Source organism: Mesocricetus auratus, unplaced genomic scaffold (assembly GCF_017639785.1).
Source record: "Mesocricetus auratus isolate SY011 unplaced genomic scaffold, BCM_Maur_2.0 Super-Scaffold_100018, whole genome shotgun sequence".
NCBI classification, from domain to species: domain Eukaryota; kingdom Metazoa; phylum Chordata; class Mammalia; order Rodentia; family Cricetidae; genus Mesocricetus; species Mesocricetus auratus.
In genome coordinates, this window is record NW_024429199.1 from 45,894,925 (window position 1) to 45,920,364 (window position 25,440).

A 25,440-nucleotide genomic window follows, 5' to 3' on the forward strand; every position below is an offset into this window, starting at 1 on the left:
TTGGTCATATTGAGGACAGTGACATCAATGTACAACAGGTTTCCAAAACCCTTTCATTTTGCACAACAGAAATCCTGCAGCCTTTAGCTCTCCATTCTCACATACCTGGCAGACGCCATAGTTTTCTGTCTGAATGGAAAAAACATGAGGAATTTTGTAAACATACCTGATTGTTAATGTGGTCTCTTAAATTAACTGTTACCAATAATTGAAATATTAAGTAGCTACTAAAAAAGTATAAAATGTTACCTATAGTGCAAAATATAAAATATATGTAATTTAATTAGAAAATTTAAAATCAGCTTTAAATGAAGTTTTTAAACCTTGTCTAGAGCCAGAGTGATTACTTAAGGAATACAAACCTAATAGGTCTAAACCTTTTAATTATTTAAATCATTTAAGCCAGTTTCATATGTATAGTCAAGTCCCAAATATTTAGTATCTCTCATACTAATATGTGCATATGTATGTATATGTGTATGTATGAAACATATATGTGTATATATACACATATACACATGCATTTCTGGCATTTGCATTCAGTCCATACTTCTACTAGCAAAACACTCATATTTTAGCTGTATTTGATTTAATAAAATGATTGTAAAAAGTAAATAGGTAGGCTTTCAGGTTTTTGGCATGCTCCCAGCCATTGCCACCGTGCCTTTGGGCCTTTGTTCTAAAGCACAGCTGGGCTCTGTCTCCGTCCAGGCCTTCTTGCTGATACCTTTGGGTTACTTTGTTACTTCTCCAGCTTCAGAAGCTGTGATTTCAGGCCTCACGGGTCATAGCCCAAATACCAATTCAAATTTTAGTTCTTATGTACTTAGCAATAAAATTTGCAACAGAAGTTTTCTTGGTTGTTTTGAATATTCAATCCCTTTTCTTTATAATATATTAAGTTTAAAAAGGTATAAAATTGATTTAAATATATATGCTTGCCTATCAATACCTTTACTAAATTTCTTGGCACTGTGTTTCAAGGACTTGCCTGATATTTAGTTAGTTTTTCATTTCCTTCCATAAGGCTAGAAATCAATTATGCAAGCCAAACTATTTCATTTTTTTCATTATCCCTGTTTCTTTTTCCTCCTCATGATGAATATTCTTTAGAATGGCTTATTTAATGAAACATTGTTTCATCAGCCACTCCCACCCGATTTAACATGCAAAATATAGGTGAGGCATTAGTCTGCCACTTGTAGGCCTCTTCCTAATTGTTTATAAGGCAAATCTGTTTCTAAGTTAAAGGTGCCACAGCCTGCTCTCTGCCAGCTCTTCCTAAAATGTCTGTAAGTTAGTAACAGAGAAGGAAGTTCCATTTGGAATTGTTAGCCCATCCTCAGACACCACTCTTGGTACATATCCTCCAGGGTGATAAAATAAACCAATCACTAAACAAGCAAAATAGCTTCTGCTTAACCGTCTACAAGTAGGTAATGAGCCCTGTGTACTCTATTAATGACTATGTATTTATGTAGTTACTGACAAACGCTATTTAAGATGTATGTTTAGTCTTACATCCTGCCAATGAAGAAAACCAGAGGCTGGTGACACTCCAGCCCTGCAGAAGGGACTGTGGGTCCAGATGGGAGGTGATACCCCCTTCAGCGGCCCTGCCACCATCCGTGGGAGCCTGTTGCAGAAAAGAAAATTAGTACAGGTCTTGCAGTCCATCCTTTCACTGGACTCATTTCAGTTAAAAATAATTCAGTGCAGTCTTTAACCTTTCAAGTTCCTGTTGCCTATTTTAATGAAAGGTATTACGCTGCTTATGTGAAACTCTTGAGTAAAACTGGTCTTTCAAATATGAAGGAAGTGTTAAAAATAATAACGTGGCTCCTCTCTTCTCTTTCTGTCTTTTGTTTCGCCTTCTGTTGACCACATTCCTCTCCTAAATCCTGAATTTGGATATGCTTTTGCATGTTTTGAAGTGATGTTTGACTTTACCATGATTTGTATGTTTCTCCTTTGACTGATGCTGTGCATACTCATCGTACAGTATTGAAAATGGCAAAAAAAAATGAGTTTTTCTTTTTTTCTCTGAGTTTATACATCTTTTTGTGTTTGCTCTCCTGGCCTTTCGCTCCCCTGAGTTTTGTTGCACACATCGGCTCTGCCTTGTTGAAGCCAGCATGAGAGGTGGCTATTGCAAGGTCTCACACTGCAGAGGGGCAGGTGGCTCTCTTCCTTGATGTTCCCCCAAAGTCCCTGTGTGTTTATCCCCAGGCTCACAAGTCAAAGGGGGGCCGCGGGTGTGTGTGTGTGTGTGTGTGTGTGTGTGTGTGTGTGTGTGTGTGTGTGATATGTATCCCCTGCCTTTGTCCCTCTTCCTTTCGGTGGTGATCCTACTACATTCCTACCACATTTCTCTTTCTGCCCATGAAAGGTCTTGCATCCATAGAACCTATGTAGAGAGGAAAGCTTCCTGTCAGTGAGGAAGCCCTGTCTTCTGTTTCTCTCTCCTTCACTTTGGGACACATCCCTCCTTGGTTTTAATTCTTTATCGTGTGTGTGGAGTTACTGCTCTAGACTTTTAGTGCTATGACATCTCTGTAGAGGAGACTGTCATGAACAAAGGGTTCCAGAACACGGGGATGCGAGCTGTAGGCTATCTTCCTGTTTTGAAGTGTAAAACTAGCAATCATGTAGGTTTGGTGGCTTCACACTTTAGGGCTCATCCCTAGTTGCAATGGAGCTGTTTCTATGTCCGGCTCATCATTCCCACTTTAATACTAACTGCCTCAAAGCTGAAGAGTGGCAGAGGAGCAAAAACTTACATACGTGATAGCTTACACAATTCCTAGGAACGGCCCGTCTGACTCAGGGATATAAATGCAGGAAATTGGGTTCAGTTCTGAAGACATGAAAGAGGAGAAGTGGGAAGGGGAAGGCTCTGAAGGGCAACCCTGGAGGCACATTGTTCTGCCTGGATACCGAGGGATGAAATGAGCATTTATTAACCACCAAGCTGGAAGACTGTCTTGGCACCCCTGTGAATCAACTATTAAACCACCCTGAGTACACAGCTAAAATGAAGTACCAACAGAAACGCCTGCGTTGTCACAAGCGTGCATGCTTGGTTGGCCTCTGAAAGCAGTTTTCATCCGCACAGCGGGAGCTGGAAAGCTAAGATGGAGGAGGAGGAGGCAGAGCTGGCAGGTAATGGGACGGTAGCCAAGGGGAAGGGGACGTAAAAGTAAGGTGCTGCATAGTTCTTATTGTCAACTTGACACAGCCAAAGTCACCTGGGAAGGGGCAGCTTCAATACAGGAGTTGCCTAGAGCAGACTGGCCTATGGCTGTATCCCTGAGAGACCGCCTTAACTGATGATTTATGTGGGAGGACCCCCCTCTGTGGGTAGAACTATCCCTAGGCATGGTTCTTATCTGAACTGGATGAGAGAGCCAGCGTAAACCAGAGACCAAGCCCACAAGCGCAGTGGTTCCCTGTGGTTCCTGTTGCAGGTTCCTGCTTTGACTCCCTGCCCCGATTCCATGGGGTAGACTGTTCCCTGGAGTTGTAAGCCAGACAAACCCTTTCTTCTCAAGGTTGCAATGGCTCTTGGTGTTTATAACAGCAACGGAAAGCAAACGGGAACAAGTTGTTTCAAAACACTGATGAGTGAGCAGTAGCAACATAATAGTCCCATCATTTTTGGCTGAAATTCACATAACTAGATCCAAAAATTATCAGAAGAGCAAACATGCCTGAGAATAAGATTCCATTTTCAAGGAAGAAAGTGAGAAGAACTGTCTCTGTTAGGCTTAAACTTGATAAAGTAAAAAAAAAAGTCAGAGCAATCTAAGAAAGTACAAGTGACATCTGCACAGATGAGTCTACATTTTTCCTAAACCGAAGGAGCCACTATACAGCAAGAAGAAAGGGTGGGCATTCCTCAAAGGCGGTTGGAAGGAGGATAAAAACTTCAGAAAGAAACAAAATAAAGTTGGATTTTTAAAAATCATATATGTAAGTAAATTATGGATGAACTAAATACAGAGAATCAAAGTAGAGAGAAAATGAAGCATTTCATATTATGACCTCTGCAGACTCTGTCCAGCTCTCTCTGTCTCTCTAGGAGGTAACCCATATGATCTGTCTAGCTTCATTTAGATGATTTCCTTCAATTGAATGTTTACAGTTTAATAGAAAGGTGCTGATCTGCCTCCAGCTGCTAAATTTAATTGCTGGTTTGCTCCATTCAGTCTTTGCATTCCGTTCCCATGTTAGCATACATTACCCAGTAATCCCATGTTTTGGTCTTCACGAAATACCATGCTCTGGCTGTTCCTCAGCAGCCCATTCAACACCATCACCCACAGGAAAGCAGAAGCCAACATAAGTGCAAACGTGCAGGAAGTATCTGAGACAATTCCGAGGGAGGCGGGAGGCCTGATGAAGCTGGGAGAGCCACCAGGTGCTGCTGTGGGTACCTCCAGCCAAGGAGGAGGAAAAGAATGAATCTGGATGGAGGCAGCATCGACTGTGTTAAGTCTAAGTCTCTAAAGAAGAAAGGCAGCCTTGGGGCCAGGCTCCACACCCACCCCTGCCGGGTTTCACAGTAGTCCTGGCCTCCTTCTGTCATCCTCCTTCCTGGAGTGGGCTTTTTTCCTGTTTGCCCATCATTTGATGCCTCCTTTGTACTGTGGTTTGGGAATTGCCAACGCAGAACTCCCTCCCTGAACGCTGGAGGATGCGGAACTCTGGCGGTGGGCAGCAGCATTTCTCATCTTGTGATGTTTGCTGGTTCCCCTGCCCTGCTTACTGTTAGGGTTCATGGCTACTTTGTGGTACCCGCAGCATCACACTCTATGGTAGGGCGTCAGGATACCTTGTTTATTTTTACTTACCAACAGTCTCTGGAAACACATAGTTTTTGAATGCAAAGCTGGCCTCAGAATGAAGATGGAAGCTCAGACCAAGACTTGAGACAGCTATACTGGGAAAAAAAGATGTGATACTCAAGGCAGAAAAGGCAGGGGAGGAAAAGTATTCCTGGGGACATCTTACCCTGAGCTTGCCTAATGGAACCAGTGTGTGCTCCAAGGCAAAGGGACCAATGCCAGGGTGCGACACAAGAATCACAAGTTGTAGTAAGTGGCTTGGACTTCAAAGACCATTAGAGTGGGTGAAAATAAGGAACCCTGGCTATACAGAACTCCATGGCCACACTGAATAGTGCGGGCTCTTTACCGAAGGCACCGGAAAGTTTTAAGGTGACAGAGACCTGGACAGATTTGTCTTTTAGAAATACTTTTCTGTAAGGGATTTTGTGGATGATATGTCAGATCTAACTGGAGAAAAGCAGCCCAGCAGGGTATGCTCAGGAGTCACTGGGAGTGAGGGAAAACCTGATCCAGAAATAGAAGGAGAGCAAAGAGAGCAGACAGAGCAAACAGGAGGCTGGCCCTGCAGATCCCGGTCAGTGACTGAGCAAAGGAGGTGCTTGCTTCTGGTGGGTGGAGACTTTGGACCTGACAGGCTGTCAAAACTCAACTCCCACTGTGAGCAGTCGAAGAAAGGACGTTCCCTAAAATAGCATCTTGCTGAAAGGTGTCCTTTAGCTTTTGTGGGGCCGGAATCAGAAAAGATGCGGTCCGTCTGCCAGACAGTCAGGAGGAGGCACACTGTGACCCTTGGTAACCATGGACACAACAGAGACTCTCAGTCCCAGTCTCACAGTACATCCGACCACCTCTTCATGGACAAATAAAACTATGCCTGTAATCTGCAGAAGCGTGGTTACAGTGAGGGTTCTGTCGTGTTACAGAGTATCAAGGAAAGCTCTGTAAATATCTTTAGAATTCTTTTCTTCCATCTTTCAAATCAGTTACCAATTTCTGTACTTTCAGAGACGCCCCCCCACCCTGGCGCCATTTTTTATGAAGTCATAAAATTTGAAATACCTGTTTCTCTTCTCTGAGACTTTACTCAGGATTCTTGGATGTTAGTTCTTTTGCCTTAGTGTAAGGCGTATATCATGCCTAATCAGTTGGATGATGCTGGCTATGTACTTCATGCCACCCATTGTCCTCAATGGCTGTCACTCAGGAGCTTGATATGAAGTAGTCAGAAACCCACGGGTGAGACGTGTGCGCATGAGTACATGGGTAGGTATGCACTTCACATTCTTAACACCACTATAAAAAAAGTCCCGTGGAACTACTCACATCACTTTAGGGAAATCTGGGGGCCTGTGCACTGAGGAGCTGGTAATTGAGCTGGTGCCATGTGAAAACTAGAGGTTTGGCAAGAGGGAAGCGTGGTCAGGGAGGAGGCAGCGCTCCAGGCAAGGGAGACCGTGCACCTCAGAGCTATGAGGACGAGAAGAGCAAGAAGCAGTTTGGTTCACTGGCACCGCGGGAGTGAAGGCTGTTCTAGGAAAAAGGCCACTGCGACTGCTCCTGAGCCTTTTTAGTGTATACAGTAAATAATATACGTAATATATAATGTAACACCCAGAGCAGGGACATCACGAAGAGGACACAGGAAGGCGCAGTGAGACACGAAAGGACAGGAAGGGGAGGCCCCGCCAGGTCCCACAGTTGGCTGGATGGACTTGGGTCTGGGTTACGCCCATCCTCCCTGCCACGACCCACTGCTAAGGAAGTCCCACTGATCCTGTGCTCACAACTGCATGCTTGACAGAGTCCCAACTGCAAACGGTGTTTCCCTGGGAGCATGGAGCCTAGCGAGCTGACCCTCAGCTAAGCTGTGATCTGTACAGGCTCCATGTGAATATTTTCTGTCTTTATCAATCTGTGGCTTACTCCCTTTGAATTGTTATTCCTACTCACTTTTATTGTATTACTAAAGTTGTGGAGACTATTTAAAACTGTCATGTAGTGTTGATAATTATAGAACTGAAAGCCACAGATTAGACAATGGCATGCATTTTACTTGTTCTGGCAAAGAGGTTCGAGCCCAGGGTCTCATGCTAGGCAGATGCTATCTAGCTAAACTATATCCTTAATGTTAAGATTTTGAAGTACCTAAACAATAAGGTAGGTTTAAAATACATGAAAGAGAAAAGGCATGCTTTCTATACACCAAATGACAGTAAATAATCAACAGTTTTCTCACAGCTCAGTGCTCAGTAATTTCTGATGGCTTTAACTACTTGTAACTTCATCAGTAGGTTTAGTAATGAGTTGCTACCTGTTGCAACTTCCTTAATAAAGGAGTTTGTAGACTAGCTTGATTTTATCATGACTTTGTCTGAAACATTATTTTCTAAAGTCATACAGTTCTGAGATCTGTAACCCTGAGTGTTTAGATTCACAAAGCTACAGAATGAGCAGGGTTTCTAGGGGAAACGGTTATGAATCCCAGCTTTAATTATATCTTTATTTGGGAGTTTTACAGATAATATACTTAAACTACTCATATATATTGTATAAGACCTTCCGATCTCTTCATGTGTTCAAGTAAAATCACTGCTGGTGGTGGGTGTGTCTGTAGCTAGTCAGCTCTCTCTGCAGTTGGGAAGTAGACGGAGAAGAAGGCTGGTTTGGCTTTCTCTGTTCTATCTCTTCTTTCTGTTTTATTGTTTTGTTTTGCTCTTTTCTTTTATTCAGTCAGGGACTCTAGCCATGAATGGTGGATGTCCACATTTAGAGTGCCCTTCTCAATTAAACCTTTCTGGAAACTTCCTCAGAGACACACTGCATGGATTAAATGCAGTAATGATTAACTCTGAGTCACCAATAATGCAATGGTGTTGCATTAAGAAGTCAAAGCCCTTCCCCTTGGTGTCGTTTAACCAAGAGTGAGCTCAGATTTCAATTCTCTTCTGTGCTCACTGTGTCTTCTATCTTCTGTCTGCTGTATGAGTCTGAGTCTGTGCCCGACTGAGGGCGGTCTGTCTGTTGTGGGATGTCTGACCATAGAGAAGAGTAGCTTTGCTCTCTCTTTTATTAACACTGGAAGCATGGCATGGGACAGGAATGGGATACTTTACAGCAATCCTTAACGGAGTGTTACAAGGGAAAAAGTGACTGGCCCTGACTGACCCAGATTACAAACAGTACTGTTAATTAACTAATATCCATAGCTATTGTGCTCAATATTTATGGTGGGTACTCATTTTAGGAGGTTGCTTTCAACCTCTGCATTTGCTGTTCCTAGCAAATGATACACATGCATTGTTCTGGGTCAGGGGCATGGAAGAGCACATACATTAAGATTAGAGACCCTCTTTGTGTTTATTGCGGTCTTGTCTACACATTTTATGCCTTAAACTGTTTGTTTTATGTTCGCTTTATAGAATTTTTATTGATTCCTTGAAATAAGGGACTATATCCTTTCTGATCTCAAAGCAATTAAAAGTTTTTGTTGTGTTCATCTTCTTTGCTTTAACTGTGCATAGTACCTTGCACATATAAGCATTTAGTATATACAGAATTAAATTATGTAAAAGCTTGTTCCTTCTTGTTTGTGAAAATCCAGGAGTGACTGATAATCTGTTATGTCAGTAACAGACTCCTCCACCTACATAGTCTCAGGAAATACAGCTTTCATATTTGGCCAGCAGAGCAGGCCCCACCCAGGTGTTAATGGCTCCTGGCTTGAGAGTTGACCATAGTCACTCATTTAATTATAGACATGCTATCAATTAGCCCTGTGTCCTGGGCAGTCATTGAATCTTTCACTGTTTTAACCTTGTCCAGTGTCTTTGGGGTTTGCACTGTCCATGTCCATGGGATAATAGCATCACAGTAACCACACCCATTAAGGCTTGCATAAGGATTAGGAGAGCCAATGTATGTATGTTAAGGCACCCACCAGCCACAGAGCCAAATGCCAAGTAATGGTCATGTTGAAATTATTAGGAATGGTGGCCTCTGCCAGCCCTTCAGTTTAAACTAATGTCTGTGGTCATGGAGGTGGTTCTTGTGCTTTTCAAAGTGATTTGAGTATGAGAAGTTTGTTTGAAATCACATATTATTCTATGAAAAATGATAAAGTAGCTTTAAACAATAAAATAGCCTACAAATAGGATAAGAGCCTCAATAGAGAGACCATCAGAACATATTCTAAGGAAGTTCTCACATCAGTATGAATGCAGCTTGTGCTAAAGGATGTGTAAAAGGATGCCCACTGCTGCCTTGTGGGCAAGGTGACCCCCAAGCACATCATTTTCTTAGGAAAATGTGACCCTGGCCCTGTAGGACTTAACAGGGTCATAGGGGACACCTGGCAGGAGACATGATTCAACATAAGCAATAGGCCCTTTACTGATTGTCATGATCCCTTTCTTCATGATCCCCACTTTCTGCCTTTGGCCACTTCTAGCAACCTCAAAATTTATGCCATACTCCACTGGAAAGGTCACAGTCTCATTCAGTTCTTAAACTGTGATTACACACACACACACACACACACACACACACACACACACACACACACACACAGAGGCTCCAGTAGCACAAATTCCTTCAGCTAAACTACCTGGCCGTAGAGCACTCTCTTTAGCAAGATGGTGCATTTCCTAAACCAATAGGATGATCGGAAAATCATCAAGGATCCCATCACAACCCTTGAGCTTCCCATGGTAAAAATGCAATAAAGAATTCAGATAATTCTTTAGCTGTGTGCAATGTCTCAAAACCAAACAACTAACAACAAAACACTGCACAAATGAACGCACTGAAGCACTGAAAGCTCGGCATGGGCAAGACCATTAGATGTGCTCTTACTCATCGAGCTGATTTGCTGACTTAACTTCATGAGTCATTTGAGCCATCTTTTAGTTTTCTGTGCCGTGCACACAGCATTTTAAGCAACTCTCCACGCCTGACATTTTGCCATACTTCTCCTTGAGTCCAAACTGTGTTTTCTCTCAAAGTCTCACGACGGCAATGGAAGCTGTCCCTGTGAATTTTAGTTCTCCATTTTTGGCTGAAAATCCTTATGAGGTGATTCCAGCCTGTTCACCAAGGCCTTCCTTCCCTTCAGAGGTTAGGGGACCAGAGCCTGAAAGAAGGAAAAGAGGAGTTGCCAGTAGGTGGCTCACTATGAATGTGCTTGGGACAGGATCAGAAATGTCACCCCTCCTCCACTAAGCCTTTGTTTTCGATTCCTGCTGCTTGGAGCCTTTTTCTGTAATGCCTGAGTCATTTGCAGGGGGGTGAAGAGGGGAGGAAAGAGAAGAAAGCAAGCTTGCACCAGCCTCCTCAGAGCATAAGAATAGCATGGCCCTGGCTCACTCTGAGTGGTCCCCAAGTGAAGCCCAGGCCGAATTCTCCCCCCCCACACACACACAATTGCTTGTTCTTTTGTTCCTTGTGTCCTTGGCAAAGACTGAAAGAACTAAGCCTGTAACACTTGGGCCCTCCTGTGTCACTTAAGGAATAATGGGCCATTGTCTTCATTAAGCCACCCTTGTTTTAGCAAATAGAATCCAGAGACTGCAGAGGGAGCATTTTGAAGGGGCAGAGTCAGAAGAGAGATGCTTGCAGGATTCCCTAGAGAAGCTGTTTTGTTTCTCCTGCTTTATTGCTCCTCACTGAGAAGATTCATATTCAAATGGGTTTAGGCTGTGAATACTTGCTTGTACATTCTCATGCACCCAGGAAGGCTATGATTATGGCTAATTACAACGAAGAATGAAACCCTAACAAGAGTGCTCAATCAGATTGTTGTTCATGCATGAAGTAACTAAGACCGGCCAATGGAGGTGTGGTTCTGGTAATTACAAACATTGTGGCTATTTGAAAAATGCTTAGTAAATCTGTTCGAGACAAAATCAGGTCTAATTAATCACTTTAGACTCTGATTTCTCCTCATGATCCACTTGCACTTTTTTTTTTAAGTTTAGGGATCCTGCAATAAACCAAATCTAAACGTAAAATGTGCTCATTGTCCACACTTTGTTGAAGGTATGCAGCTGTGTCACCTATCCCTATTTCTTCTCTGCCCATCATATCACAACCTGCCTTTTACATGACCCAACAGAAGGCTCTTTAAAAGCAAATGTAAAGATATTCCTGCTATTGCCTGACAACCACATGCTTTGTGAAAAGCTACTGCAAAACATCAGCTGTTAATTTCAGTTTCCAGGTTGATAACGGTAATTGTGCTGATGTCTTAACTCTTGAATATTCTGAGAATGCAGTCTTTGACCCTGGATTGTAATACCTAAGGATATCATAGGATGAAAAACCACTATCTTCGCCGAACCTCACAGGACTGAGGCCACTACAACAACAAACAAACACAAGTGAAAATAACACGCGAATTCAGCATGAGTTTTGTGACCGGGGGGGGGGGGGGTCCTCCAGAAATAAAGACCGACGCTTACTTGTTCAATGTGCTTGGGGAAGCTGTAAACTGGGAAACTTGGCAAATCCTGGGCTCACTCTCTTCTTGGCATTCCTGTCTCACACTCCCTTCCTTCCTGTCACAAGACGCTCCTCAGAGGGGTGAGAAAGAGTGCTCTTCTGAGTTCCATGATACCTTGGGCTAGACACTGAGGGACTTCCGGTTCTCAAGGCCCACACAGGAGAGAGGGCACAGGTTGTGACAGGATCCTCCTGCAGACTGCTGCCTGGCTTCCTCTCAGTAGAGAGTACTCCACATGACAAGAGTGTTTTGGGGGCTTCACACTCTGAGCCCTGACAATAATCTAAGTAACTGGTGGCCCCATCTGAAAACCAATTAGGACACCGGAACATGCATCTGTCTCAGCCTCATTTTTGTTTTCAGGGGTTTTAAGCTGGAGACTTCTTGGGGTTCTCCATTTTTTTGAAGTACAGGATACTAATCACCTAACCAAGGGGCTACTGAAATGAGTTTCTCTCTTTTTCTATTTGCCATTTCCCCTTTGTTCCCACATCTAAAAGTAGGTTTTAAAAATGACCAGAGTTACTGTAAGGAAGGTAGAGTGTTAAACACATTTCATTAAAGGGTTCCAATTCCTCAGTCTTTGTTTCCTTTAATGTGTGATAGAATACATCCTATCCAACTATTTGAGAACTTTTCTATTTTGCCTTATTGAGCTTTTATATCTAAACCAAACGGAACTACTTTTTCCAATTGAATTCACATGACTAGAAATTAAACTCATTACGGAACCTAACTGAAGGAGTTGCAGGACTCAGAATTACCATCCCAAACTCTGTGGCCCTCCCTGTCCTCCGTGCTGTCCAAGGTTGGCAATAGGACTACAATGCTTCCAGTCACAGCAGTCACAGAGCCTGCATGCTGGCTTCCCGCCACTTCCTGTCTCCCCAAGCCTTGCTGTCTTCAGAAGCACACTGGCTGGATTCTCTCCTCTTTCTCACTGCCCCTAGAGAAAATGCTCTGTCCCAGTCAACTTTCTGCCTGGCCCTCCAATCCCTGTTAACTGTCAGCACATGGCAGGGGGTGGGGGTGGGGTGGGGTAGTGGTGGAGGGGAGTGTCTGTTGCCCTGCATCTTTGAATCTTCATTTGTAGGGGTGTATAAAACTTTGATTAGAAACATTTGCTGAGCTTTTCTCTTGCTGATCTGGGTGGTGGGTAGAGGAGAGATAGGAAAAGATAGGCTCTTTTCTTCCCTGCAGGAACAAAGGCTTGACAGCCTTAACCTCTGTTGTCTCCAAAGGTCAGAGAGGTCTGGGGGATGGGGAAAGCAAGGCATCTTGTTAAAAAATTTTCCCCCAGCTGGGCGTTGGTGGCGCACACAACTTTAATCCCAGCACTCGGGAGGCAGAGGCAGGCGGATCTCTGTGAGTTCGAGGCCAGCCTGGTCTACAGAGCGAGTTCCAGGACAGCCTCCAAAGCCATAGAGAAACCCTGTCTCGAAAAACCAAAAAAAAGAGAAAAAAATTCCCCCTTTGAGCAAGAGATTTATTAGAAGGTTTATTCACACTGTGGGCAGACAGACAGACAGACAGACAGACAGACAGACAGACAGACAGACAGACAACAGTATGGCAAGGCTGAGAGGAGTTCAGGCCCCATGGATCTCTTGCTTCAATTCACTCACAACATATGTGCTTTGTAAGTAGAAGCAAGACTGAAGTTCTCCTAAGGAAACTTTCCTGGAGTGGGTACTACTACTACTACTACTACTACTACTACTACTACTACTAATAATAATAATAATAATAATAACAACAACAACCTTACACATAAGCTTCTATAGAGCACAGTATTTCATTTCTCTAAATTTCAGTACCAAATTGAGTTGAGCTGTGAGCAGTGATGATATAAAACAACAATGTAGGAAAATGAGTTTTGGAGTCTTTTTGCTGTTGTTGTTTTTTAAAAGACTGTTTCCCCTCTGTAGTAAACCTTATCAACGTGATGTCCTAATAGCAATATAACAGCAGCGTTGCGTTGAATTAGACATGGATCTGATCCCAGGGCATTCATTGAGGTGTCCAGCCTCTGTGTCCCAGGGTACAGAAAAGGATCAGGGACACAGTTAGAAACAGAGTTGGAGGCAGTCCTGAGAGTGGACGTGGGCTAATGTCAAGAGAAATAGCCTGCCACGTCCCCAGGTCCCCGGCCAGGGCCTTCCTGACCCTTTGTAGGCCATCTGCCCAGTACCCATCTCTGCCATGCTCGTGTATCACAGGCTTTTCTTGGGTACATCCTGTTCCCTGTATGTAGTGTTAGTTCCGCTGGGCTAGAATAAGACCACTACCACAATTTTTTGAGCCAGATTTGAAGCAAATTCCCAGAGAATGGCACCAAATTACATTAGAAAGGGGCCCATAAAGACAGAACCCACAAGGCTGTGTACTTCCTGCCTTCATCCAATCAGGGACAATCATACATTCTAACATGCTTCCTGTTTATGCAGTTGGGACAACCAACCTTACAAAAATGAGAACACGTGGCTTGTTACCTTACAACAACAACAGCCCACAGCATTCCAGGAAGTTATCTGTCCTTGGGCAAGTGGGGCCTACAGGTTAGAGGCATTTTTGTTTTATAGATCTTAAGAACAGTAAGACCTTAGCCGGTCCAGTGCTGCCCCCCCACCCCAAAGAATTTCCAGTGTTTCTCTGCTGACTGACTTCTTCATGTTCATTTGGTGCCTTTCTTCAGGCTCTAGTCTGTTACCACACAGATAACCATGCTTTATCTGTGTGTATCACGTGCACTGAAAATCATTGTAGCTCTCCTACCTGCTGAAGCAGATTTTTTTAAAGATTTGACAGAACACAGCCTTTACCTTTGTACACTGAGACTTAATATTTAATTGTTTCTCCGCAATTTCTAATTGACTATCAATATATTGTTGGAGATTTTAAAATTTTAATCAAGAGGTGTGAATTTGAAATGTGTGGGTGTGTGTCATGGGCAAGAGAGCTGTAGACATGCTCTGGATGAGCACCCGGAGAGTCTGATTGGATCAGGATTCTGCCCTTCTTCTGGTGCTGCATGTAAATCATTTACTGTGCAAGAACAGGGTTTAAAAATCTAGCGCATTTGTGTGAGAGTGCGTGACTTGCCCTCCCCATTACAATGTAATCTGCAGACTTCCTTTCCTGCTCACCAAACACATCAATACAGATGCAAATTAGGTGAGGCCACTTCCTGTAAATCTGCTGTCAACACACATCAGGAGAAAAACAATGGACAAGGAAAACTGCACCTCACAGGGCCTTGCATCCCTTCTGGTGGCAAAAAGGAGCATCTCTCTCTCTCTCTCTCTCTCTCTCTCTCTCTCTCTCTCTCTCTCTCTCTCTCTCTCTCTCTGTCTCTCTCTCTCTCTCATACACACACACACACACACACACACACACACACACACACACACACACACATATACCCTAGCTTGCAGGAGAGAGCACTGAAAAGCATGGCTTTGCACACTTGCAGAGGCTTCTATGTGAGCTGAGACAATCCAGTGTCAATCCAGTGTCGAATCTGAAAGGGTTAATGGAACAGCTGTTCAGTGTTTGACAGGTAGTACAGGTTCCCACATTTGTCCTATTTGCATCATGCTCATATTATAAGTAGGAGTGTATCAGAAAATTACTGTGTGTGGCATAGACAGCCTAGGTTAGCAATTCTATCCCAAGTCCCTTAGCGATCATATAAGTGCTGCCAAACAGAAGAGCTGGACCTGGCTCTAGGCAGGCCTGGGTTTCAGTACTGGATGACACTCTGCTCCAGTACCATGCCAAATGTGTGGCATGTGTTCAGCTGATATTCGTTAAGTAAATAATCAGTTAACTTTGTGAGTGAACTGGGCCTCACTTACTCCCACTTGTAAAAGCAGAGACAAACCCGAGGATCTGTGAAAATATAACCAGCAATGTTGGACTTGAAGTCAATGCAAGTCTTAGGTTGTCACTGATACATCTAAGCCAAACAACCTACCACCAATGGAAAGGTATTTGAGAATGTGTGAGCAAGGCATCCATTTTTCTTCCTTAAAAGGTCGATAAGCTTCTCTCCTTTCTGAGCAGAGAGAAAAGGGATCTGTACATGAAGTGCAGAATCCCTGTGAGAGGTGGGTTAGCGGTCTATAGAACCGCTTCCATGCAGTGAGCAGACCCAGTGTTGCAGAATTTCTATGCTGTGCTCTTCAGTACGTGTCATTTGATGAGATCTTGAGAAACGCAATACAGTATATTTAATAAGAAGGGAAACACACACTCAGAGATTAATTTGCCCAAGGGCACATAGATAAGAAATAGGTAAATTGAGATTTGAATGTGTGCTTGAGTCAGATGTTCATGCTCTCCTGCCCGCTGCTTCCCCTCTCTGAACCATTTCATTTCAAAAGCTTCTGTCTTTTCTCTTGTATTTTCTTCTTTGTATTTCTCACTGGCACAATCTTACTCTCTCCTCTTGACTCCTTTGTGACATCATTTCCCCTTTGTCCTATGAAATACCTATTCTCCCTCCTGAGACATTGTGCCCCCTCCCCAGTTTCTCTGCAGGATACAGAAATCATAAAGTATCAATGGCAATCTCGCTACTGTTGAATGGGGTCTTCAAATAATTTTCTTTTTTCTTTCTTTCTTTTTTTTTTTAGCTTTTTGTTATCCCAGTAAGTTGTATGTCATGTTGTGTGTTGACAGCTTATGAAGTCATTTATACATTAGTTAAATAAACGATTTAAGCACTTCTCATTGCCAATTACCCATACGTTGCAGCTTGATTTCCATCATAAAACCATAACTTGGCATGAAAGATATTCTAAAAGAGAAATCTATTTATTATTAGAAACAGAGAGAGAAATACCCTCTGAGATAAACAAATGCTTACCTCGTTTCTGCCTGCTTAACGATGCATCCTATATACAGGGACTCACTCAAGGAGCTGATATGTGGCCTTTAGCATCCTGTTGATCTCAAGAGTTTAAAAATCTACTAATAGTAAGAAAATAAAGTGGAATGGTGTGTGTGTGTGTGTGTGTGTGTGTGTGTGTGTGTGTGATTAGATTTCATTGCAGGGCAGAGGCTCTTCTTCCTCTAATTCTTCATGTTCCTGCATCTTGCCTGCATGCCGAGTACACATGCTAGGCATGCTTCTAGGCACGTTCCATGTACTATCCTACATTGTACAAACTGACCTCAATGCTTATGCTGCTTTATTTTCTTTGTCATACCCAAAGTATAATTCTTTCTACCCTTTAACAATTTGGCATGGGGAGGGAGGGTAGAATTACATAGTGACTGTTGAGGGCAAGAACGTTCGCAGATCCAGGAGGTCTTGAACCAGTTACAAAGTGGCAGGAGAGTGTTTGCATGAGCAAGGAGCATGATCCCTCTAGGAGCACCAGCTGCTCCAGTCTGAGTCCTGCATGTAGGTTTGCTCAGGGTCTGCCTCCATAGCCACAGGCATGAGGAGCCCTTGGCAGACACAGCCAGAGGATGGTAGTATTTTCTAAAGGTTACCTGTGCTTGGTTAGGATGATAGGAGTGCAGCACCATAGCAGAATGACATCAGAGCCAAACCGAGCTTTTGTTTGTTTTTTCCAAAACGTGTATGTCAGATTGCAACCACATAAATTATGTTAAAGTTTCTAAAAACAATTCAAAACACCTTAGACTGGGGCTGTCCAGATCCATAATTCTGTCCACTCAACCCTACAATATGGTCTTGAAAACATTTAAACACATTGTATATCATCTCACTTGTTTCAAACTGTGTTTTGTATTTCTTGAAGACTCCTTAAGTTTATTTCACAAAGGCTTATCTTCCCCAGAATACATTTAGCTTGCCTCATGCAATTAGTATTTAGAAAGGCTCAAATTAACTGGAACACGGCGAAATAGAATCTTTAATTAACTAGGTTCTTTTTTTTCTTTTTGTTCTACATTTAGAGCCTAAAATCCCTAGGAAACAAACAAAATAAAATAGCAAGGATTTGTTTTCAAAACCAACTTTGAAGGTTTTGCTGGGTCAGTGACTAGGTAGCAAAGATTTCATATTACAGACCTATAAAATTATGATTCACGTTCAGTAATGAACAGATGAAAGTAATACTAAAGTACATGTTGTTTGCTAAGGCACAAAAACCAGCCTGAGAGAAAGATTGAACATAGCACCAGCTTCCTAGCTACCATTCTGAAAACTAAGAAATTAATAAACCTAAACTGAATTTCCGTTCCAGCAGTCTGATCTAATTTGTCAGATGGGCCAACAGACAGAGGGATGAAACAAACGGGAAAATTTTTGTGGGTGTCAGACGCGGTCACACTATTGGTAAGAGAAGCTGCCTAATAAGTCAGTTGCCATGAAAGCTATGCATGTCGGAGATGCAGCCACTGGATCTCTGGCCTTCTTTCTAGTCTGTGCTTGCCCGTCTCCGGGAGCTGTGTCACTCACTGGCACAGATAGGTGGTGTCCTTTGGGTCAGTGGTAAATTGTTCTTGTGAGCACGATTTCCCTGGTGGAATTCTTCCTGGCTCTCTTTCAGACTCTTGGTACAGTTGTGACTTTTAAATCCTCTCACATTATTTCTGGAAAGGAGGAAAACTCAGTCAGTAGAGGGAATAGTGGAATAGTGTCCAAGTTCTGAGTGCTGCTCATGGCCAGGGACAGAAGTCACAACTCCCCGGCCCTCTCCAGGAGGGCTAAGACATGGAAAGAGATGAGGCTCTGCCCTTCCCTGTCTGGAGGGACTTGGCTCTGGCTTCTAGCTTTACCCTCGGTTTCCAGTTCCATGCTGCTGGCACATGATCTGACTCTGCCTCATCTCTTGGGACTTCATCCTTCAGGCTTGGCACCGTGTGGCCTGTACCCCACTCACACACGCAAACAGTCTGCCTAGGGTTTGCCATTGCCCACATATGGAAAGCACTCTTCTGGATTATCAGACAACCAGAGATCAACTCTTGAGTCCATTGATGAAGAAAGGCAAGGCTTTCCCAACTTGTGCTAGAACCTGAAATGAAATTCCTTTTTCATCCTTTAATATTGACTGGTTCGCCTAGATGGCTGCTGAGAAATCTCAGCACATGTAGGAATGTCTTGCGTTAGACTGGTTGGCCTTTGAGCCATCCCTCATTTCTGTGCGTTGCTGTTGTACAGCAGAGGATGGAGTAAAGACTCTGTGTCAAGGGTCTTCCCATGCAGCCAGCAACGATGCCTTCCCTGGTCTATCAGGACAAAAAGCTGGAGGGCCACCTGGGTGGGACTGCCATCAAAGAAAAACAAAGACAAATGCCCAGATGTTGAAGAGGTCAGGCAAAACTCCCTTGTAGGTCCTTTCAGGCTTAGAATGTTCCATAATATTGTGATTCATTGAATCAAACCCATCATTAAAGTCTTACCACATATTTTCTGAGTCTATCCCAGAAGAATACCTTGTCTGCAAAAGACTAGAATTTATTATTTGGGAATAATGAATCAGAGCAAAAAAGATGTTGAGTCCATGATATGTTATTACTTTCAAGTTTGCTAATCCTTCCTTTATGAGATTTAATTTTTGTGATGTTTAACTTACCATTCAGTCTATTGTCAGAAAAGTGAATGATTTTTTTTAATGTTCACTACTGAGACAATTCGGGGAGAGAGGGCTGTGTGCTCTGCCCTCATTAAGGTAAACACTGGAGTCACAATGAGCCATGGCAGGGTATAGAGGCTCTTTTGTTTGCCATGATAAAATTAATACCTCACATGTTTTCTGAGGAGTTTGTAAGATGTTACAGGTTTATTTTTAATATAGTCTCAATGTTGGAAAACCAGAAAATGTGATGCTGGTTCTTGATAAATTAATTTTCACTAATACCATAGGCAGAATAAGATTACATTTTCAGCAAAGAATATTCTTCTGTAACATTTTATTAGCATTCTGAAGCTAATTAAACATCACAATTTGCAAGTAATTAGAAATTTACCTGAAGACATGAGTCATCTTGAGGCCATTTGGAACTTCATGTGATTATTTAATATACTGTTCTTTTTGATTGCTGAATTAGGGATTGTAGTCTATACAGTTTCATAAAAAATAAGGCACATTAACAAACAATTGATGTGAAAATACAAAAAAGACCCCTTGTCTCTAGGAAAGCTGGGTGTCTTCTTTTGGAAGGCTCCTGAAGGTGGAAGGGTGGCCTTCCTGAGTGGTCTTCCTGGGTTTCATTATCCAGGACACTCAGGGCACTATCTTTGTTTACTGTCATGTGACTCTACAGCACCTAACGGTATTTCACTCAACTGTTCTCATATGCAGAGAATGTATTCAGAGCAATTAACATGCTGCCTGGCAATAATCCAGTGCTCTAAAGGGTTAGCTAGCACCGTGCTGCTTGTATTACTTTCTGTTCCCTGACTATTGCAGTTCTTTAGGCTAAGTTTTAATTTTCACTTGGCAGATATCCCAGCAACTTTTCTTACCGTTCTCTGATTATACATCAAGATGCTTTCCTCTTTACAGATACACAATGTTGTGGATCTGTTCTTGTTCAGACACCTGCTTTTGGAAGTAAAGCCACCGCTATACCTTACTTTTTTTTGTGGAGTAGAAATTTAGGACCAGGATCTCTCAGTGAACTGGGATCTTTCATTTGCAATGAATGTGGCTGGCTTGAGAGCTCCCAGGACAGACCTATCTCTGTCCCACCCCCATGCCGCATGGTGTGCACAAAGAGAAGTCAGTCATTTTTGAGTATGAGTGTTCAGATGTACTCAGCGCCTTATTATCTCTTGTTATATGATTTTGGCCTCAAGGTTTGAATATCCCTATGTCATCCACTCAATTCTATTAGTGTATTCGAAAACATAATTACTCAATTAAGAAGGGAAAGTTGCAAAAACTAGTTTAATGTTTAATTTAGTCATTTACAGTGCTAATATGGCCAGATTGAGATTCAGATTCCAAGAATAGTTGTTAAACTAAAGCTTTCTACCCCATTTGCTTTCCTCTCATCTACATATATGATCTGGTTGTTAAGTAAAAAATTAGAGACCCTGAATTCCAAGAGTGATGTTTTCCAGGTAAGGCATGAGTTGACTCTGTGCTCTCCCGAGCTCGCTTCTGGGTTACCATTGTTCCCTCACCACTCTGAACAGTGGCCACTCGTCGTGACATGCTGACTGGCTCAGGGACAGTGGGTCCCAGGTCATACTCTGTGAACTTCTGTTGTCTATGAAGCCCTCACTTTAATTTCCTCAGCTGATATGTGTGTGTCCCTGGGGGTTAGCAAGGCCTTCCTTCACTGTTTTTGACACAGTGCTGTGCAGTTTTATAATCTAGTCACAGCAGGAAGGCGTAAAGTTGGTAAAATGTTAGCCATCATATTTACTTATCAGCAAAGCCTAGCCTTCAGAAATCATGGTGGGATGCCACCAGGGACTGTTTGGGCACAAAACCAGTCATGAAGCCAACCGGGATGACCCTCTTCTGTCTCATTTAGACCCTATCTGTTGTCAAACACACTGAAGCACCACACATTCTGTTTTATTACAGTCTGAGAGGCCCAGTAGTATGTGTACCCTGTGTTAAGCATTCTTCTAGAAACATGTTGACTGAGAAGTCAGTTTTCTAACCAGACACTCAGTGACTCGTGTCTCATTGGAACTGCTGCTTCGAAGCTAGGATAGAAAGATCTGGGTCACACTCCCCCCTCCCCAGATCATTTCTGTACAGTGTAAGATCACTGTCTTTACAGGGGATGAAACCCAGCTACATTATAAACAGTAGAACTAGTGACTGCACGTGTCCATGCTAACAATATTATTTCAGGAACTGTCATAAATTCATTGTTGGAATTCTTTCACAATTGTTCTTGCATTCTAATGAGTCAAATAAAGCATATCCATGAGGAAGAAAACAAGAAGTTTGCTTTCATCTTGTTGTAGTTGGAATATGAAATGTCCCTGTAGGCTCATGTGCTTGGAAGTTTGGTCCCCAGCAGTTGCACTGTTAGGGAAGCTTGTGGAACCTTAGGTGGAGCTTTGCTGGAGGAACTACATCACTGGGGGCTGGCGTTGAGGCTTTTAAGCCTTGCCCCAATTCCTGTTCTCTCTCTCCCCTTCCTATGTGTGGATTAAACATGATAAGCCAGCCTCATCTTCCTGCTGCTAAACTTTCCCCACCATGACCAGCTGGAAGCAGTCAAAATGGTTCCTTTCTCCCCTAGTTGCTTTTTCTTTTTTATTGTGTCAGGGTATTTAACCACAGAAATAGAAAGGTGACTAATCCATCCTTCAGAACACTTCAGCCGATTTACTTAGCATTTCCCTTCTGTGGAAACATAGCTGATGTAACACTGTATACATTTAGTATTATCCGGGGCTTTAGTGTTGACTCTGGGTCCTGTATGGTTCTGACTCATCTTCCTACTTAGGGTTTCAGACAAGTGTTCTCCTCCTAGGACAGTGAACAGATCCAAACAAAGGACCAGCTAATTGGCAAGAATAGTGAAAACCCAGCAATCTTATAATTCAAGTGTCTGTGGTGTCACTTGGAAGCACATGGTTCCAGAAGGCTTGTGAGGTCTGCATGCAGGGTGGAGTCATCCACCAACTCTTGCTGCAGTGACTGTACACATACTTAATAGTCCTCAGTACTGAATACTGAGTGATGAGCACAGACATCAGCTACTGTTCTAAATTTTAATTTGGTCCATCTTCAACTAACTACACTTAAAACGTTCCCCCCTTCCACTGTGATCTGCTAAGGGTCTTGGAAATGATGGTGTCACCCCTTGGAGCTTAGGCTCTTGGGTCTATCTCTACTTGTTGGACAGAGTGGTTTTCTAGAGGAAAATGTATGCATAGGTTTCCTTCTCTAGACAGAACTGAACATTCTAAAGGTAATCTAGCTTCTTGCAAAAGCTGCCATACAGTAGTTCTTTCTGAGTGTCAGGTACCAAAGGGAGCAGCTATCTGACGGTGGAGTTACTTAGGCCACCATCGTAGGGAGGGGCTCCAACTGAAACAGTTACAAGGGGCATCTCACTGTGGGTGACTTACCAAAGAGGATGTCAGGCACAACCTGACAAGAAGAAAGTAGAGAGTGGGAGGGGCAGCTGGGATGGTGGACATTGGGAAGTATGCCGTCTTTACCCCTAAGCCTTCCAGGAACAGAGAAGAGCAGAGAGATCCAGCCTCCTTCTTCAGAGATTCATGCAGAAGCAGCAGAGCTGGGGACCTCTCCCATAGCTGCTTCTTCAGTATATATCAGTCACTTAGCACCAGGAGGCCCCAGTCAGCTCGGTCAGTTGTGGGCTGTTTGGGTATAATATGTAGTGAATGCTCTTCTTTTTTCTTTTCTTTCTTTCTTTTTTAGCTCCTGCCTTTCATATTCATATTTTGGGTTTAGAATAAGGGAACACAACTATGAAGAGTGACTTGTAAGAATCTTCACATCTTCAGGAACTATAATTTCCCTCTGGCTATGTCTGGTTGTCATTCATGTTTTTAAAATTCTTTTATTAGATTTTTAGAATTTTGAGTCACACTTAATGTGTTTTGATCATATTTACTCCAATCTCTTCCCAGATCCACCCTTCCTTCCCACCCAACATTGTGTCCTTTTTATTTAAAAAAATATCCTGTGGGATCAATTTATGCTGCCCAAATATTCTGGGATGTCTGGTCTTCCACTGGACAGTGGTCACGTTGCCAGGGCTACACTCTGAGAGAAAAATGACCCTTCCTTTCCCAACAGTTCTTTGTCAGTGACTACCCCACCAAGGTAGGATGGCATGCCCAGCGGCTCTCTCCAGATTGGCTTCGGGCTGGCGTAGTCCTATGTGGTTTGGGGCATGCTGTCGAGTTCATATGTGCAGCTTCCTTGCTATACGTAGAGCTGATTCCTTGTGGCTATACACCACCTCTGGCCCTGAACCCTGGGAAGCGAGGGGTGCATATGTTCTCCTTAGGAGAAGATTCTCAGTCTCTTGTTCTCTGGGTCAATTGTCATAATCTGCAATAGAGGCTTCTCAGATGAAGGCTGAGTGACGCAGTGATCTGTGGATACAACTGTCCGCCGTTAGGAGGCTGTTTAACACGGTGTCTTTATAGCAGCGTAGCAGTAATCGTTCTCCCCTAGAGCCCATGACTTGTCTAGCCATCGGCCATCTGGCCGAGAGTGGTTGAAACAAACAGCTAGAGAAAACATTTTGCTGCGTCCTTTGGTTCACAAACAGCGGTCCCCGTCCTTGTCCAGAAAGGATTTTCCTTCTCGTCAGAGGACTCATTGCTTTTTATTAAAAAGGTAGAGATGGACCATCTTCTCCTTTATAGAATTATATTCACCAACGAGCAGATTAGATAGTACAGTCACCATGGCAACAAAGTTGAGTGCTGTACATTGTTTCTTTTGACATTATTTTGGGGGAAGTAAATTAGTTTAACTCTTCAAATACTAAGTTTGGAGGTAATAAATACTAATAAATAAGCAGTAGATAGTATGAGCAAAAGATGATATTATTAGTAACCTCGAGACTTTATTTCATGAGAATTCTAAATATAAATTTTGTTTTTTATCTAGTAGTGTGAATAAGATGCAATACCATGATTCATATTTCTGTAGTATAATTAAAATTTAATGTTCACAGCATTGAGAGAAGAGAGTAAATCATAGAAGCAGTTTTTAAAGTCAAGTTTGTGAGTAATAAGAAGGAAATAATTAAATGTAATTTTTGATGTTTCTTCCTATAAATAAAACTTCACCAATGTAACCATCATGATGAATTATTTTCTGAACAAAGTAATAACAAGAAACATTTTAGTAAGGACTAACAACTTAAAGCATTTGACACTTTAAAATGTTAGAATTATTCTTACTTTATGCAATCCTTTCTTCTTTTCTCTTTTTTTATCTACAGAGTTACTCACTTTATACATGAAAATAGTTGTGTGTGTGTCAGCCTTGGGTTTGATCTGCAGCACTGAGGAAGGGTTGTTGAATACTATTAGTGAAATATAGAAATCCATGAATGTTAAGACAGAGCTCATGCATATGGGAGGGGTTAAAAATTAAACCCTCTATTTCACAAAATTAATAATAACCTAAGATATTGCATGCACTAACTCCACGTCATTCTAAATCTTAACAGATGACGTACTGGTGACGGGCTTACAGGTGTCTTACTTTCCTTAGCTTGTGCTCCATAAACATGACTGCTGTTATGAGTGGTCATTATATGTAATATTAAAATTTCAGCAGGCTTAAATTTTCATTCAGAAAACATTATATTTCTTATGAAAGCTAATTGTGTGCAAAGAAACATCAACACAGCAAACACCTTCTTTACCTTTAAAAAAACCTCCTAGTTTATATGCCAAACCTAAAAATTCAACCCAGTGTATCTGACAGTTCACAAGGAATGATATTGGCTTCATGTAAACACAGACTAAAAGTCTTACTGGTAGTTGAACATGAAGAACCATAGTCTATTTTTAATCTTCCTCAAGAGTCTCCCATAATCCCTGCTATGAAAATTGATCATTTTTCCACAGGGAAACTGCACAGAGGCTACAGGCAAGTTAGGTAAAACTATGGGGCAGTTCTCCCTATGGGCAGAAGTTAGCTTCAATTATTTCATTGCATAGAGCATGCAGGAAGCAAATGTGTTTTTGTAAATGTTCTATAGGGTTCCTGTGTGTATGTGAGCATGCTCACGTGTGTGTGTGTGTGTGTGTGTGTGTGTGTGTGTGTGTGTGTGTGTGTGTGTGTAAGGGACACAGATAGGGCACAGCTATCTCAGAGAACAGACTGTATTTGGTGTTAAAAGCGATCGACTCTGATTGTCTGTATCAGCTTCTTGCAGATGGAACACACAAACTCCTGATGAATTCTATATAGGGCATTAGATAATCCCAGAAGGTTTCAATAAGTGACTGAATGGGAATCATGCTGGTCAGACTTTCTGTTGCTGTGATAAAACACCTGGCATACACAGCCCTAGAGAGGGAGGGAAGAAGGATTTGTTTTGGCTTAAAATCTCAGAGGTTTCAGTCTGTCATGGCAGAAGGAGGGAGGCTTGGTAGAACTGAACAGCTCATGTCATAGAGGCCAGGAAGCAGGGCTT

General features: G+C 42.5%; 1 protein-coding gene and 1 long non-coding RNA gene across 3 annotated transcripts in view; one reads left to right on the top strand and one right to left on the bottom strand.

Annotated features, from left to right (window-relative positions):
- Nucleotides 1-4,464, bottom strand: part of LOC121144452 — a 41,598-nt gene extending 37,134 nt beyond the window's left edge. For both annotated transcript variants that reach the window (XR_005881806.1, XR_005881805.1), the window contains exon 1: nt 4,244-4,464. This is a non-coding gene — a long non-coding RNA (uncharacterized LOC121144452). The remainder of the gene's footprint in view (nt 1-4,243) is intronic.
- Nucleotides 1-25,440, top strand: part of Pacrg (parkin coregulated) — a 414,782-nt gene that overhangs the window by 81,747 nt on the left and 307,595 nt on the right. The gene's annotated exons all lie outside the window — the stretch shown is intronic.